Source organism: Bos indicus, chromosome 9 (assembly GCF_029378745.1).
Source record: "Bos indicus isolate NIAB-ARS_2022 breed Sahiwal x Tharparkar chromosome 9, NIAB-ARS_B.indTharparkar_mat_pri_1.0, whole genome shotgun sequence".
Classification (NCBI taxonomy): Eukaryota; Metazoa; Chordata; class Mammalia; order Artiodactyla; family Bovidae; genus Bos; species Bos indicus.
The window spans coordinates 41,297,429-41,315,432 of record NC_091768.1 but is presented as its reverse complement, the minus strand read 5'-3'; the positions used below and the strand labels follow the sequence as shown (position 1 = coordinate 41,315,432).

General features: G+C 39.1%; 1 protein-coding gene across 8 annotated transcripts in view; it reads left to right on the top strand.

Annotated features, from left to right (window-relative positions):
- Positions 1 to 18,004, top strand: part of CEP57L1 (centrosomal protein 57 like 1) — a 91,268-nt gene that overhangs the window by 16,079 nt on the left and 57,185 nt on the right. The gene's annotated exons all lie outside the window — the stretch shown is intronic.

Genomic DNA, 18,004 nt, shown 5'->3' with positions numbered 1-18,004 from the left:
GATTAGTGTTAAAACTGATTGGTTTGGTTTTTTGTTGTTGAGTTTTAGGAGTTCTTTGTATATTTTGGACACAAGTTCTATATCAGATATGTTTCTCAAATACTTTCTCCCAGTCTGTGGCTCATCTTTTCATTGTCTTGCCAGTGTCTTTTGCAAAGCATAAGTTTTTAATTTTAATAGAGGCAAACATGTCAGTTTTTCTTTCATGGATTATGCCTTTGGTGTTGTATCTAAAAAGTCATTGCCAAACTCAAAGTCACCTAGGTTTTCTCCTGTGTTACCCTCTAGAAGTTTTATAGCTTTGTGTTTTGTGCTACAGGTTTATGTTTCGAGGTAGAGTGTTTTTGGTGAAAGATTTAAGAGTCAGACACAACTGAGCAACTTTTTTTTTCTTACAAGATCTGTGTCTGATGCACTTATATTTTTATTAATAAAGTTCCTTCTGATCTGAAATTATTCATTTTGATCAATAATATTAAAAGGTGACAGAAATTTAGAAAGAACAAATCATATGCTGAATCTTTACCACTATGTAAGTTTTGTTCTTCCAAAGTGTTCCTTGAGCAAGAGACTTGAAGTCAACCCAAAGATGGGGTCAGGGAGAGCTTTATCTGGAACAATCAGGAGACTGGACTAACAGCTCCATTTCAGTACTCTACTGTTATATATTGTTAAGCTGGCTGAGTGGTATATGTGCAGATTGTTTGGAAAGACTGCCTACAATTAGGAATATTTTGCTTCAATCAAAACCCCCTGTTATTTGTTCATATTGAGATTTCTTTGCAACTTTGCCTAGTTGTCGTTGTTTAGTTGCTAAGTTTTGCAACTCCATGGACTATAGCCTGCCAGGCTCCTCTGTCACTGGGATACTGGAGTGTGTTAAGGGTGAAAAGAACATAATTCAAATCAGTCTTGTTTTAAACATATCTTCTCCAGGGGATTTTCCCAACACAGGAATCATACCTATGTCTCCTGCATTGGCAGGTGGATTCTTTACCATTGAGCCACCAGGGAAGCCCTTGCCTAGTCATATAGGCTTGCAAAAGCCCACCTGTGGTTTCTCTCCAGTATTTTCACCTTTTTATACTGTGAAATATTGAAGCCGTCTGAACCTTAAATATTATCTCTCTATATTTTGACTGACTTCAGTTTATGTTTTTAAAGGAAATTTTCCTAATCATCTATCATTTAGTAACATAAATAGATTTACTTCCAAATACTAGGTGTTTTTTTTTTTTTTAATTTTGGCTTGTAGAAAAATAGTTTATCAACCATTTATTTAGTATGTGTGTACCTTGGTGTGTATGTGTGTGTGTTGTCCAGATGGATCATAAAGGTTTTTAAATTTTGAATCTTTAGATTTTATTTTTAAGGTGTCTGTAACAAAATTGATTTGAATTGTTCCTTTAACAAGACTGATTTGAATTATGTTCTTTTCACCCTTAAAACACCTATTTCCTAAAACATTATCATACATACTATTCTTAGAAAAGCATTTCTTTTTCTTTTTTGTGTTATTTTGTTCCTATTTTTCAAGAATGAATGAACCACTTAAATCAGATTTACTATTTTAGTAAATTTTTCCCTTTTAGTATTTTTCTCTAGTTCATCTGATGTTACCAAATTTACTATGCAGTATGCATGCGTGCTTAGTTGTGTCTGACTCTTTGTGACCCTTTGAACTGTAGCCCACCAGACTTCTCTGTCCATAGGGTTTTCCAGGCAAGAACACTGGAGTGAGTTTCCACTTCTTTCTCCAAAGGATCTTCCTGACCCACAGATTGAGCACGCATGTCCTGCATTGGCAGACAGGTTCTTTACCCACTGAGCCATTGGAAAGCCTACCGAATTTACTGCAATATGTTTTAAGTGTCTAAATCGCCTGTATTTCTGGCATACTTTAATAGATTTTTTTAAATTATGGTTTTTTAAAAATCTATATTCACTTTGCCCTTAATGAAATATTTGTGAATCAACTCACTAGGCAGCTACACACAATTTATGACAAATTTTATAAACAAATTTCAATGCTGGTTTCATTTTTTTTTCTATTCTTGTTTTCCTTATCCACATATTTTATGTGAATATATACATATATAGAGATAAGCTATTAAAAGTTTGTGTCATTTAAAAGCTAAATATTTCAAACAAAAAATAAGAATAGCATAATATTAATAAAACCCTTTCACCTAGCTCCTGGAATGAAAAATTTGTTAACATTTGGTTTCATTTGCTTGTTGCTTGCCTCATCTATTTATTTATTTTCTTTTTTTATTTAAGTATAGTTGATGAACAATATTATATGTTACAGGTGTACTGTATAGTGATTCATATTTTTGATGGTTATACTCCATTAACTATTATAAAATATTGGCTATATTTCCCATGTTGTACAATATATCTTTGTAGTTTATTTTATACATAATAGGTTTACCTCTTAATCCTCTATCTTGATATTCCCCCGTTCCCTCTCCCCGCTAGTAACCACTATTTTGTTCTCTGTATCTTGAAGCTGTTTATTTTTTCTTACATTCACTAGTTGTAATTTTTAGATTTCACATGTAAGTAATATCATACAATACTTGTTTTTCTCTTGAGATACATGCATCTTTTTGAATTAGTGCTTTTGTTTTATTTTTTTCAGATATATATGATGTATATATATATTTCAGATATAGGAATATGCAGTACTATTTTTAGTTTTTTGAGACACCTCCATACTGTTTTCCTTAGTGGTTACACCAATTTACATTCCTATAAACAGTGTATGAGGGTTCCTTTTTCTCCATATCCTCATCAACACTTGTTTTTTGTGTTCTTTTAGTTGATAGCCATTCCGACAACTGTGAGGTAATATCTCATTATGGTTTTGATTTGCATTTCCCTGATGATTAGCTATGCTGAACGTCTTCCTTTTTGGAAAAATATCTGTTCATTCTTCTGCCCATTTTTTAATGGAGTTGTTTGTTTGGTGTTGAGTTGTATGAGCTGTTCATATGTGTTGGATATTATTGGTCATATCATTTGCAGATATTTTCTCCCTTTCAGTAGGCTGTCTTTTCATTTTGTCAGTGATTTCCTTTGCTGTGCAAAAGCCAAATACAATTTAAGGTTAAATCCTGATTTCAGAGTAGTAGGATATATGCATTACATATATTAATAAATGTTTATAAATTATTAGATGTGTTTCATTTTATGTATTTCTACATTAATTGAATCACTGCAACAAATATTTACTGAATTACTATCTTATAATAGGTCAGTGGATAATAGAAAAATAAAATGTCTCTGCTCTTAAGGAACTATAAAGGAAGGCTGCTGCTGCTGCTAAGTCGCTTCAGTTGTGTCCGACTCCTAGCAACCCCCTAGACAGCAGCCCATCAGGCTTCCCCGTCCCTGGGATTCTCCAGGCAAGAATACTGGAGTGGGTTGCCATTTCATTCTCCAATGCATGAAAGTGAAAAGTGAAAGTGAAGTCGCTCAGTCATGTCCAACTCCTAGCGACCCCATGGACTGCAGCCTACCAGGCTCCTGCATCCATGGGATTTTCCAGGCAAGAGTACTGGAGTGGGTTGCCATTGCCTTCTCCATAAAGGAAGGCAGGTATGTCCAAATCTTGCTAAAGTTTCTTCAGTTCAGTTCAGTCACTCAGTCATGTCTGACTCTTTGCGACCCCATGAATTGCAGCACGCCAGGCCTCCCTGTCCATCACCAACTCCCAGAGTTCACTCAAACTGACGTCCAAATTACACAAACTATAATTAACAAGTGTGTTAAAGATAATGCTAAATTAATGACAATTGATGGGTTTTTTAAAGTTGAAAATCACCAATTAAACCATCTATTGTTAATTTTTTTATTCTTTCATTGTTAGAGGCAGTTGGGGGCTTGGTGGGTAGGAGGGAAAAATGGAAGGAAATATTTATTTTTGAGTATATGTGTGTGCTTTTTTTTAAAGGCGAGAATAGAATTTACTTAAAAGATATATTTTTCTCCGTTGTTATCTTCATAGTGGTATATTTGAAGAGAAAATAGTTCTGTTAGATAAAATGTTTGTTTTCTTTGGAAAAGAATTTGGAAATTGAATTATACTCAGTCAGACATGTTTGTGTGTGGATTTATACAAAGGCAAAGTGTTAACCTTAAGCTCGCATCTTTCTGCTCTCAACAGTTGTATTAGTTACTGCCCCCTCCATTATCAGTGTGTGTACTCAGGGAGTACAAACTTATTTTAATATTGGCTCAAATAAATAACATTAGGAAAATAAATCTGTTAATATTATTTGTGATCTGAGGACAAATATAGAGAAAATTAGATCCTCTATGATTTATTGAAAGCAGTACAGAAACAGAAAGGGCACCATATTTAGAGTCTGGAGACCTGATTTGAATACTGTTTTTACCATTTATTAGACAAGTCAGTATCTTGCTTTTTTCTTCATGTGTTAAAAAATAACTGTAATAAAAGTAGTGCCACTTTTTAAACTTGTTAGAACAAGATTTGATGTGTAAAGGCTTTGTAAATTATTATAAATACTTTTCAAGTATTGCTTGATAATTTTTAGATTTTTGCCTTTTAGTACAGATATGAAGAATATGCTATAAAAGACTATAAATATTCTGCAGAATTGAGTTTAGCAGTTTCAATTTATCTGTATTTATGAGTCCATGCAGTCGCAGAGAGTTAGATACGACTGAATAACAATATGAGCTTTACTGTGAGTACACGCTCAGTCATCTGACTTTTTGCGACCTCATGGACTGTAGGCGCACCAACCTCCCCTGTCCATGGAATTTTCCATGCAAGAATACTGGAGTGGGTTTGCCATTTCCTACTCTAGGGGATCTTCCTGACCCAGGGATTGAACCCATGTCTCTTGCAGCTCTTGGGATTTCCCAGGGACTTCCCAGGTGATTTCCAAGGGGCTTCCTAGATGGCACAGTGGGAAGGAATCCTCCTGCCTCATTGTAGTTTTGATTTGCATTTCTCTGATAATGAGTGATATTGAACATCTTTTCATGTGTTTAGTAGCCATCTGTAAGTCTTCTCTGGAGAAATGTCCATTTAGGTCTTCTGCCCACTTTTTTGATTGAGTTGTTTTTCTGGTATTGAACTACATGAGCTGCTTGTTTATTCTAGAGATTAATTCTTTGTCAGGTGTTTCCTTTGCTGTTATTTTCTACCATTCTGAGGGTTGTCTTTTCACCTTGCTTATAGTTTTCTTCATTGTGCAAAAGCTTTTAAGTTTAATTAGGTTCCATTTGTTTATTTTTGTTTTTATTTCCATTACTCTGGGAGGTGGGTCCTATAGAGGATCTTGCTGTGATTTATGTCAGAGAGTGTTCTGCCTGTGTCTTTCTCTAAGACTTAGTTTTTATAGTTTCTGGTCTACATTTAGGTCTTTAATCCATTCTGAGTTTATTTTCATGTATGGTGTTAGAAAGTGTTCTAACTTCATTCTTTTACACATAGTTGACCAATTTTCCTAGCACCACTTGAAGCGACTGTCTTTTCTCCATTGTTTATTTTTGCCTCCTTTGTCAAAGATAAGATGCCCATGGGTATGTGGATTTATTTCTTGGCTTTCTATCTTGCTCCATTGGTCTGTATTTCTGTTTTTGTGCTGGTACCATACTGTCTTGATGACTGAAGCTTTGTAGTACAGTCTGAAGTCAGGAAGGTTGATTCCTACAGTTCCCCTCATCTTTCTCGAAGTTGCTTTGGCTATTTGGGGTCTTTTGTGTTTCCATACAAATTGTAAAACTATTTGCTCTAGTTCTGTGAAAAATACTGTTGGTAGTTTGAAAGCAGTTGCATTGAATCTATAGATTGCTTTGGGTAGTATAGTCATTATCACTATGTTGATTCTTCCAATCCAAGAGCATGTTGTATCTCTCCATCTATTTGTGTCACCTTTGATTTCTTTCATTAGTGTCTTCTATAGGAATCCTCTCACACCAGTCAGAATGGTCATCATCAAAAAATCTACAAAGAATAAATGCTGGAAAGAGTGCTGTTGGTGGGAATGCAGAATGATACAAAAACTATGGAGAACAGTATGGAGATTACTTTAAAAAGCTAGGAATAAAACTACTGTATGATCTAGCAGTCCCACTACTGGGCATATAACCTGAAAAAACCAGAATTGAAAAAGACACAGGTTCCCCAGTGTTCACTGTAGCACCATTTACAATAGCTAGGACATGAAAGGAACCTAGATATCCATCAGCAGATGAATCGATAAGAAACTTGTGGTACATATACACAATGGAATATTCAGTTCAGTTCGATTTAGTCGCTCAGTCATGTCCGACTCTTTGCGACCCCATGGACTGCAGCACACCAGGCCTCCCTGTCCATCACCAACTCCCAGAGCTTGCTCAAACTCATGTCCATTGAGTCAGTGATGCCATCCAACCATCTCATCCTCTGTTGTCCCCTTCTCCTCCTGACTTCAATTTTTCCCAGCATCAGGGTCTTTTCCAGTGAGTCAGTTCTTTGCATCAGGTGGCTAAAGTACTGGAGTTTCAGCTTCAGCATCAGTCCTGAGTTAATAGGACTGAGTTCGTTTAGGATGAACTGGTTGGATCTCCTTGCTTTCCAGGGAACTCTCAAGAGTCTTCTCCAACACCACAGTTCAAAAGCATCAGTTGTTCAGCGCTCAGCCTTCTTTATAGTCCAACTCTCACATCCATACATGACTACTGGAAAAGCCATAGCTTTGATTAGATACTATGTCTAGTTGTGTTGGTAAAACTAGTTGGTAAATCTAGTTTTGTTGGTAAAACTGTTGGTTTACCTTTCTTGGTAAAGTAATGTCTCTGCTTTTTAATATGCTATCTAGGTTGGTCATAATTTTTCTTCCAAGGAGCAAGCGTCTTTTAACTTCATGGCTACAGTCATCATCTGCAGTGATTTTGGAGACCAGAAAAATAAAGTCTCTCACTGTTTCCACTGTTTCCCCATCTACTTGCCATGTAGTGATGGGACCGGATGCCATGATCTTCGTTTTCTGAATGTTGAGTTTTAAGCCAACTTTCCTCTTTCACTTTCATCAAGGGGCTCTTTAGTTCTCCTTTGCTTTCTGCCATAAGGGTGTTGTCATCTGCATATCTGAGGTTATTGATATTTCTCCCGGCAGTCTTGATTCCAGCTTGTGCTTAATCCAGTCCAGCATTTCTCATGATGTACTCTGCATATAAAGTAATCAGCCGGGTGACAATATACAGCCTTGATGTACTCCTTTTCCGATTTGGAACCAGTCGGTTGTTCCATGTCCAATTCTAACTGTTGCTTCCTGACCTGCATACAGATTTCTCAAGAGGCAAGGTAAGGTGGTCTGGTATTCCCATCTCTTGAGGAATTTTCCGCAGTTTGTTGTGATCCACACAGTCAAAGACTTTGGCATAGTCAATAAAGCAGAAATAGATATTTTTTCCGGAATTCTCTCACTTTTTCAATGATCCAATGGATGTTGGCAATTTGACTTCTGGTTCTTCTGCCTTTTCTAAATCCAGCTTGAATGTCTGGAAGTTCACGGTTCATGTACTGTTGAAGCCTGGGTTGGAGAATTTTGACCCTTACTTTGCTGCCGTATGAGATGAGTGCAATTGTGCAATAGTTTGAGCATTCTTTGGCATTGCCTTTCTTTGGGATTGGAATGAAAACTGACCTTTTCCAGTCCTGTGACCACTGCTGAGTTCTCCAAATTTGCTAGCCTATTGAATGTAGCACTTTCACAGCATCATCTTTTAGGATTTGAAATAGCTCAACTGGAATTCCATCACCTCCACTAGCTTTGTTCATAGTGATACTTCCAAAGGCCCACTTGACTTCACATTCCAGGATGTCTGGCTCTAGGTGTGTGATCACACCTTCATGATTACCTGGATCATGAAGATCTTTTTTGTATAGTTTTTCTGTGTATTGTTGCCACCTCTTCTTAATGTTGTTTGCTGTGTTAGGTCCATACCATTTCTGTCCTTTATTGTGGCAAAATGGCTGTCTGAGGAGGCCTTATAAATAGCTGTGAAAAGAAGAGAAGCAAAAAGCAAAGGAGAAGAGGAATGATATAAACATCTGAATGCAGAGTTCCAAAGAATAGCAAGAAGAGATGAGAAAGCCTTCCTCAGTGATCAATGCAAAGCAATAGAGGCAAACAACAGAATGGGAAAGACTAGAGATCTCTTCAAGAAAATTAGAGATACCAAGGGAACATTTCATGCAAAGATGGGCTCAATAAAGGACAGAAATGGTATGGGCCTAACAGAAGCAGAAGATATTAAGAAGAGGTGGCAAGAATACACAGAAGAACTGTACAAAAAAGATCTTCATAACCAAGATAATCACGATGGTGTGATCACTCACCTAGAGCCAGACATCCTGGAATGTGAAGTCAAGTGGGCCTTAGAAAGCATCACTATGAACAAAGCTAGTGGAGGTGATAGAATTCCAGTGGAGCTATTTCAAATCCTGAAAGAGGATGCTGTGAAAGTGCTGCAGTCAATATGCCAGCAAATTTGGAAAACTCAGCAGTGGTCACAGGACTGGAAAAGGGCAGTTTTCATTCCAATCCCAAAGAAAGGCAATGCCAAAGAATGCTCAAACTACCGCACAGTTGCACTCATCTCACACGCTAGTAAAGTAATGCTTAAAATTCTCCAAGCCAGGCTTCAGCAATTCGTGAACCGTGAACTTCCATATGTTCAAGCTGGTTTTAGAAAAGGCAGAGGAACCAGAGATCAAATTACCAACATCCGCTGGATCATTGAAAAAGCAAGAGAGTTCCAAAAAAACATCTATTTCTGCTTTATTGACTACGCCAAAGCGTTTGTGTGGATCACAATAAACTATAGAAAATTCTGAAAGAGCTGGGAACACCAGACCACCTGACCTGCCTTTTGAGAAACCTATATGCAGGTCAGGAAGCAATAGTTAGAACTGGACATGGAACAACAGACTGGTTCCAAATCGGAAAAGGAGTACATCGAGGTTGTATATTGTCACCCTGCTTCTTAACTTTTATGCAGAGTACATCATGAGAAACGCTGGACTGGAAGAAACACAAGCTGGAATCAAGATTGCCGGGAGAAATATCAGTAACCTCAGATATGCAGATGACACCACCCTTATGGCAGAAAGTGAAGAGGAACTCAAAAGCCTCTTGATGAAAGTGAAAGTGGAGAGTGAAAAAGTTGTCTTAAAGCTCAACATTCAGAAAACGAAGATCATGGCATCCGGTCCCATCACTTCATGGGAAATAGATGGGGAAACAGTGGAAACAGTGTCAGACTTTATTTTTCTGGGCTCCAAAATCACTGCAGATGGTGACTGAAGCCATGAAATTAAAAGACACTTACTCCATGGTAGGAAAGTTATGACCAACCTAGATAGCATATTCAAAAGCAGAGACAGTACTTTGCCAACAAAGGTCCGTCTAGTCAAGGCTATGGTTTTTCCTGTGGTCATGTATGGATGTGAGAGTTGGACTGTGAAGAAGGCTGAGCGCCGAAGAATTGATGCTTTTGAACTGTGGTGTTGGAGAAGACTCTTGAGAGTCCCTTGGACTGCAAGGAGATCCAACCAGTCCATTCTGAAGGAGATCAGCCCTGGGATTTCTTTGGAAGGAATGATGCTAAAGCTGAAACTCCAGTACTTTGGCCACCTCATGCAAAGAGTTGACTCATTGGAAAAGACTCGGATGCTGGGAGGGGTTGGGGGCAGGAGGAGAAGGGGACGACAGAAGATGAGATGGCTGGATGGCATCACTGACTCGATGGACGTGAGTCTGAGTGAACTCCGGGAGTTGGTGATGGACAGGGAGGCCTGGCATGCTGCGATTCATGGGGTTGCAAAGAGTCAGACACGACTGAGTGACTGAACTGAACTGAATTCTACATATGTATAGTTTCTATTTTTTTTATTAATCTGATTTGTCGTAAAGTTTTAATAAGAAGCTAATAGAAACTTTGCCTAAAATAGAATATTATAAATTGGAGAAATAGTCTCAAGACATGGTGAGAATTGTGAACTGTAAGACTTTGTCTCAGTCTAAGCAACAGTAACCTCTTCATCTAAAATAACCCCAGGCAATTTGACAGTGTGTATCAGAAGCATCAAACTGTCTTTAACTTAATACTATTTTCTAGACTGTATCTTAATGAAAAAAAAAAAGGTAGTTTACATAAATATTTATCTACTGCTACTAAAAAAATATACTTTAAATGAATATTTAATGATACAAGAAAATATTTATCATATATTATTAAGTAGAAAGGCAGTTTGCATAAACATTTTATATTACGCAATCTGCATTTAGAATCAAACCCCATACCCTCCAGAGATGCTTGGAGAGCTCAAACAAAACCTTATGCACACCAGCACCCAGAGACCACACAGAGACTGAGCCAGACCTGCCTTTGAGTGTTTGACTGTCTCCTGCGGAGGCATGGGTCAGCAGTGGCTTGCCACGGAGACAGGAACTCTGGCTGCAGCAGACCTGGGACACTCAGCGTGTGGCATAAGTCCTCTTGGAGGAGGTTGCGATTAGTCCCACCATAGAGCCACCAAGCAGCTGCAGAACACCACCAGCCACCCATAAGCTGCAGAACAATTATACCAAATAAATTCTCACACTGTTAAGAAAGTTCTAGGACCCACAACAGATTTCTCAACCTGGGGATCTGGCAAAGGGACTGAGAACCCCTAGGGAGTTTGACTTTGGAGGTCAGTGGGATTTGACTACAGAACTTCCACAGAGCTGGGGAAATGGACTCTTGGAGGGCACAAACAAAACCTTGGGTGTACCATGAGAAAGGAGCAATGTCCTCACAAGAGACTGAGCCAGACTTGCCTGTGAGTGTCCAGGAATCTCCAGCGGAGGCATGAGGCAACACTGGCCTGCTGTGGGGTCAGAGGCACTGAATATAACAGTGTGGGCATAAGTCCTTTTGAAGGAGGTCACCATTACTGTCATTACCCCTACCATAGTTTGGCCTCAGGCCAGATTACAGGGAGGGAACACAGTCTCCCCAACAACAGAAAATTGGATTAAAGATTTACTGAGCATGGTCCTGCCCATCAGAACAAGACCCAGATTCCCCACAGTCAGTCTCTCCCATCAGGAAGCTTCCACAAGCCTCTTATCCTTATCCATCAGAGAGCAGACAGAATGAAAACCACAATCTCAGAGAACTAACCAAAGTGATCATCACGTGGATCACAGCCTTTCTAACTCATTGAAACTATGAGCCATGCTGTGTAGGGCCACCCAAGACTGACAGGTCATGGTGGAGAGTTCTGGCAAAACATGGTCCACTGGAGAAGGGAATGGCAAACAACTTCGGTATTCTTGCCTTGAGAACCCCATGAACAGTATGAAAGGGCAAAAAGATATGACACTGAAAGATGAACTCCCCAGGTCAGTAGGTGCCCAATATGCTACTGGAGAAGAGTGGAGAAATAACTCTAGAAAGAATGAAAATACAGAGGCAAAACAAAAACAATGCCCAGTTGTGGATGTGACTGGTGATGGAAGTAAAGTTCGATACTGTAAAGAACAATTGCCTAGAAACCTGGAATGCTGGGTCCTTGAATCAAGGTAAATTGGAAGTGGTCAACAGGAGACGGCAAGTCAACATCGACATTTTAGGAATCAGTGAACTAAAATGAACCAGAATGGGTGAGTTTAATTAAGATGACCATTATATCCACTACTATGAGCAAGAATCCCTTAGAAGAAATGGGTAGCCCTCATAGTCAACCAAAGAACCCAAAATGCAGTACTTGGGTGCAATCTCTGTTCGTTTCCAAGGCAAACCATTCAGTATCAAAGTAATCCAAGTCTATGCCACAACCACTAATGCCAAAGAAGCTGAACAGTTCTATGAAGACCTACAAGACCTTCTAGAACTAACACCAAAAAGAGATGTCCTTTTATCATAGGGGACTGGAATGCAAAAGTAGGAAGTCAAGAGATACCTGGAGTGACAGGCAAGTTTGGCCTTGGAGTACAAAATGAAGCAGGGCAAAGGCTCACTGAGTTTTGCCAAGAGAATGCACTGGTCATAGTAAACACCCTCTTCCAACAACACAAAAAACAGCTCTATAAGTGGACGTCACCAGATGCTCAATACTGAAATCAAGTTGATTATATTCTTTGTAGCCAAAGATGGAGAAGCTCTATACAGTCGCAGAAATGAGACAGGAAGGTGACTGTGTCTCAAATCATGAACTCTTTATTACCAAATTCAGACTTAAATTGAAGAAAGTGGAGAAGACCACTTGACCATTCAGGTATGACCTAAATCAAACCCCTTACATTTATGCAATGGAAGTAACAAATAGATTCAAGGGATTAGATCTGATAGACAGTGCCTGAAGAACTATGGAAGGAGGTTCATGATATTGTACAGGAGGTGGTGATTAAAACCATCCCCAAGAAAAAGAAATGCAAAAAGGCAAAAGGGTTGTCTGAGGAGGACTTACAAATAGCTGAGAAAAGAAGAGAAGCAAAAGGCAAAGAAGAAAAGGAAAGGTGTACCCATCTGAATGCAGACTTCCAAAGAATAGCAAGGAGAGATAAGAAAGCCTTCCTCAGTGATCATTGCAAAGAAATAGAGGGATACAATAGAATGGAAAAGACTAGAGATCTCTTCAAGAAAAAATATGAAGGGAACATTTCATGCAAAGATGGGTACAATAAAGGACAGAAATGGCATGGACCTAACAGAAGCAGAAGACATTAAGAAGAGGTGGCAACAATACAGAGAAGAACTATACAAAAAAGATCTTCATGACCCAGATAACCACGATGGTGTGATAACTCACCAAAGCCAGACATCTTGGAGTGTGAAGTCAAGTGGACCTTAGGAAGCATCACTACGAACAAAGCTAGTGTAAGTGATGGAATTCGAATTGAGCTATTTCAAATCCTAAAAGATGATGCTGTGAAAGTGCTGCACTCAGTATGCCAGCAAATTTGGAAAACTCAGCAGTGGTCACAGGACTGGAAAATGTCAGTTTTCATTCCAATCCCAAAGAAGGGCAATGCCAAAGAATATTCAAACTGGTGCACAATTGCACTCATCTGACATACTGGCAAAGTAATGCTCAAAATTCTCCAAGTGAGGCTTCAACAGTACATGAACTGAGAACTTCCAGTTGTTCAAGCTTGATTAAGAAAAGGCAGAGGAACCAGAGATCAAATTGCCAACATCTGTTGGATCATCTAAAAAGCAAGAGAGTTCCAGAAAAACATCTGCTTTATTAGCTACACCAAAGCCTTTGACTGTATGGATAACAACAAACTGTGGAAAATTCTTAAAGAGATAGGAATACCAGACCACCTGACCTGCCTCCTGAGAAACCAGAATGCACGTCAAGAAGCAACAGTTAGAACTGGACAAGGAACAACAGTCTGGTTTCAAATAGGAAAAGGAGTACATCAAGGCTGTATATTGTTACCCAGATGATTTACCTTATATGCAGAGTATGTCATGCGAAATGCCAGGCTGGATGAAGCACAAGCTGGTATCAAGATTGCTGGGAGAAAGATCAGTAACCTCAAAAATGCAGATGACACCACCCTTATGGCAGAAAGCAAAGAAAAACTAAAGAGCCTCTTGATGAAAGTGAAAGAGGAGAGTGAAAAAGTTGGCTTAAAACTCAACATTCAGAAAACTAAGATCATGGCATCTGATTCCATCACTTCATGGCAAATAGATGGCAAAACAATGGAAACAGAGACTTTATTTTCTTGGGTTCCAAAATCACCAAAGATGGTGATTGCAGCCATGAAATTCAAAAACGCTCCTTGGAAGAAAAGTTATGACCAACCTAGACAGCATATTAAAAAAGCAGAGACACTACTTTGCCGACAAAGGTTTGTCTAGTCAAAGCTAATGTTTTTCCAGTAGTCATGTATGGATGTGAGAGTTGGACTATAAAGCTGAGCACCAAAGAATTGATGCTTTTGAACTGTGGAGTTGGAGAAGGCTCTTGAGAGTCCCTTGGACTGCAAGGAGATCCAACCAGTCCATCCTAAAGGAAATCAATCCTGAATATTCATTTGAAGGACTGATGCTTGAAGCCAATCTCCACTACTTTGGCCACCTGATGAGAAGAACTGTCTCATTAGAAAAGACCCAGATGCTGAAAGATTGGAGTCAGGAGGAGAAGGGGACAACAGAGGAGGAGATGGTTGGATTGCATCACCAATTCTACGGACATGAGTTTGAGCAAGCTCTGGGAATTGGTGATGGACAGGAAAGCCTGGTGGCAAACTGCAGTCCATGGGGTCTCAAAGTGTAGGACACAACTGAGCAACTGAACTGACTGAACTTTGGTTAAAATAATAAAAACTGATTTGATAGATACCAAAGAAGGTGAAAGTCGCTCAGTTGTGTTCAACTTTTTGAGACCCCCTTGGACTGTTGCCCACCAGGCTTCTCTGTCCATGGAATTCTCCAGACAAGAATACTGGATGGGTTGCCATTTCCTTCTCCAGGGGATTTTCTCAACCCAAGGATCAAATTCAGGTCTCCTGCAATGCAGGCAGGTTCTTTACTGTCTGAGCTACCGTAGATAGCAAAGTGAAAGTGAAGTCGCTCAGTCGTGTCCAACTCTTTGCAACCCCATGGACTGTAGTCCATCATGCTCCGCCGTCCGTGGGATTGTCCAGGCAAGAATACTGGAGTGGGTTGCTGTTTCCTTCTCCAGGAGATCTTCCCAACACAGGGATCGAACCCAGGACTCCCGCCTTGCAGGCAGATGCTTTACCATCTGAGCCACCAGGGAAGCGGCAGAAGGAGAGGGTGGGACAAATTGAGAGAGTAGCACTGAAACATATACATTGCTGCTACTGCTGCTGCTAAGTCGCTTCAGTTGTGTCTGACCCTGTGCGACCCCATAGACGGCAGCTCACCAGGCTCCCCCGTCCCTGGGATTCTCCAGGCAAGAACACTGGAGTGGGCTGCCATTTCCTTCTCCAAAATGATATATAAATACCTTAATAGTCTTAGACTGCTAGAGTTTATAGTGATTGTTATTTTCTTCTGTGACTTCCAAATTTTGTAGAATGAGCATGTATTACTCTTGTAATCAGGGGGATAAAACAGTTTATTGTTTTTGGTTTTTTGTCAAACCTCTTTCGAAATACTCTAATCTCTCAGCTAGCATAGTATCATGGATTTATATATAATGTAATTATAAGAAGTTGTTAGCTATATTCATGTACATAAGAATGATATTATTAATTATTGAACTTATCATTGCAGATACTCTTGGCTGTGCCTTTTGGTTTTGCTGTGCTGCACCACTTGTATATCTTTCAGTGAAATCTAGTTTGCAGCCAATAGGAAGTTTTTAGTTCAAAGATGAAAGTTAGTCATGTTAAAGGAAATTGAGTCTGTCTTAGAGCTCATTTGAGTTGGACTGGCACACCTGGTCAGTTACCACAATGAAAGCAGCATTGGAGGGTCAACCCCATGTTTTGTGGGATGCCAGCTTAGTACTTCCTTTCGTGGAAGGGAAGGGACAAGGGAAGTACTTCCCTTGTCTGACGAAGGGTCTTGGGTAATTAAATGAAGATGTAAGCGATGCTGTGTACAGCTACCCAAAATGGATAGATCTATATAGTGAAGAGTTCTGACAAAATGTGGTCCACTAGAGGAGAAAATGGCAAACCACTCCAGTATTCTTGCCAGGAGAACCCCATGAACAGTATGAAAAGGCAAAAAGGGCCTGGTGTGCAGCAATCCACCGAGTCACAAAGAGTTGGACGCAATTTAGCAACTGAACGACAACAACAGCTTCGTACTAGCTTAGAGTAAGTTCAAAGGCCCATGTTGGTTAGACATTGAATTTATTTCCCCTTAGACTGTGGCCTTTTTCTCTTTCTACCTCCATGTCTAGCACGAAATCTGGCACATTTAGGCACTCAGCAAATGGTGTTAGAACTGAAGTGGAATGAAATCTGAAAATTATGCAGATTCCTAGCATTAGCTTTACTAAAAAGTCATCTGAGTCTTAAGTGAGTTATGTAGACACAGTCACAGAAGTAGGCTCTTTGGATGCACGAAAAGTTCTTAGGAACAATGAAGCTATCTTATGTTTAGCTATCAGAATAGGGTCTTCTCTATGCCTCTTGTACTTTGGCTGCTAGTGAAACACTGAGAGACCCTCAGCACATCTACATTTGGCTATATAGTTATAGTTAGCTAGAATGATATATATAGTTAACTAGAATAAAGTATACACATTGAAAACTAATGAAGAATTGGAAAATTTAAGAGCAGGGTAATATAAATTTTCACAGATGCATTTTAAGTAAAATGTATTTTGACATCTTAACTAAGCTTCTGCCTCAGCTAGGCAGGAAAATCTGGTTTTGTCCTTTTGCCCTCTGTGTTATTCAATAACATATGCTATTTCTCATGTTAAGACCTTAACAGTTGTGCCAACAAATCCAGTTTGAAAAAAACATAAGGGCTTAATGGTGTCTCTTTACAGATTAGCCTGTCAACAACTCTGTCCATCAATAGATTACTTCAGCCCTTTAGAACAGTTGTTCACTTCAGGCATATGGGTTAAAAGTCGATGTGGTTAAGATACTGCAACTTGCTAATAGGAAAAAGAACTAGAATTATGAATATTGAGCTCTGGATGCTAAGGAGACAATCCTAGGTGTGTTGCTTTTTGAAAGAATAACTCAGGCATTCCTGTTAGTCATTCAAACCCTCTTTTGTCTCAGTGGTATAGACATCGTCCTTTTACCTCATATTGAGATGACATGTCAGTAGGATTTATCTTGAAACTCTGCATGGCTTTTAGGCTTTTAATTCATTTCAGTTTAGTAAGCATTTATTAGGTATTGAATTAGGTACTAAGGTCATAAAGATGAATGAGACTTGATCCCTGTCCTCTCGGTTTTCATTTTAATGGGGAGGACATAATCAGATTATTTCAATATAATATATTAAGCATATAGGTATGCAAAGGAAAAGCCTCATGGACAGATTAACTGATAAACTATGTCTTGCATAATAGGTAAGACTATTGCAGGGAAAAAGGACAATATGAACACTAGAAACATATGTTCACGCAGTGTAGGCAGAAGAAAAGAACTTGATGGACAGAGAATGGGTAATGGAGGGCCCTATATGCCCTGAGAACATGTATGATCTTTATCCTGAAAGCAGTGAGGAGTCACTGAAGTGTTTTAGACATTGAAGTGACATGGTGATGGTGGTGGTTCAATCGTTCAGTCATGTCTGGCTCTTGAAACCCCATGGACTCGATCCCACCAGGCTCCTCTGTCTGTGGGATTTCCCAGGCAAGAATATTGTAGTGTGTTGCCATTTCCTTCTCTTAAGTGACATGACTGGATTATAATTTTAGATAGGTCACTCTAGAGGCAGAGAAGAGTATAGCTTGAGTGGAACAAGATCAGTGACAGGGAAATCACTTTAGGAGGCCATTGTAGTCCAGGAAAAAAATGATGAAGGCCTAGGCTAAGACACCTAATTAGTGGTGGTAAGAATGCAATGGTATAGATGATTCAATAAATGTTTAAGGTGTTGAAATCCTCAGGACTTGAGGGTTGAGGGGTAGGGAGAATGGTACCGTTAAGTGAGATTAAAAACGTAAAAGAAAAAGTTTTCAGGGGAATTATGATATACTAAGTATCAGATATGAATTTGAGGTGACTTTGGGACATCTGGGTAGATTTGAACTCTTAAAATTCAGAGAAATGGTGGTCAGTACTTGATAAGAAATAAATTATCATCTTGAGTAGAAATAAAAGACAAATATATTAGGACAACCCCCAAAGTAATATTGTTGTTTGAGGAGGACTTAATGTAGAGAAGGCTTTAGGTATGAAAATCGAGTTTGTACAGCAGTATTGTAAAGTTACTACTATAAGTAAGTTAAATATTGTGGGAAATTCACTTTGTGAGTTCACTTTGTGAAAAGTCATCATATATACCATTTATAGAGTACCTG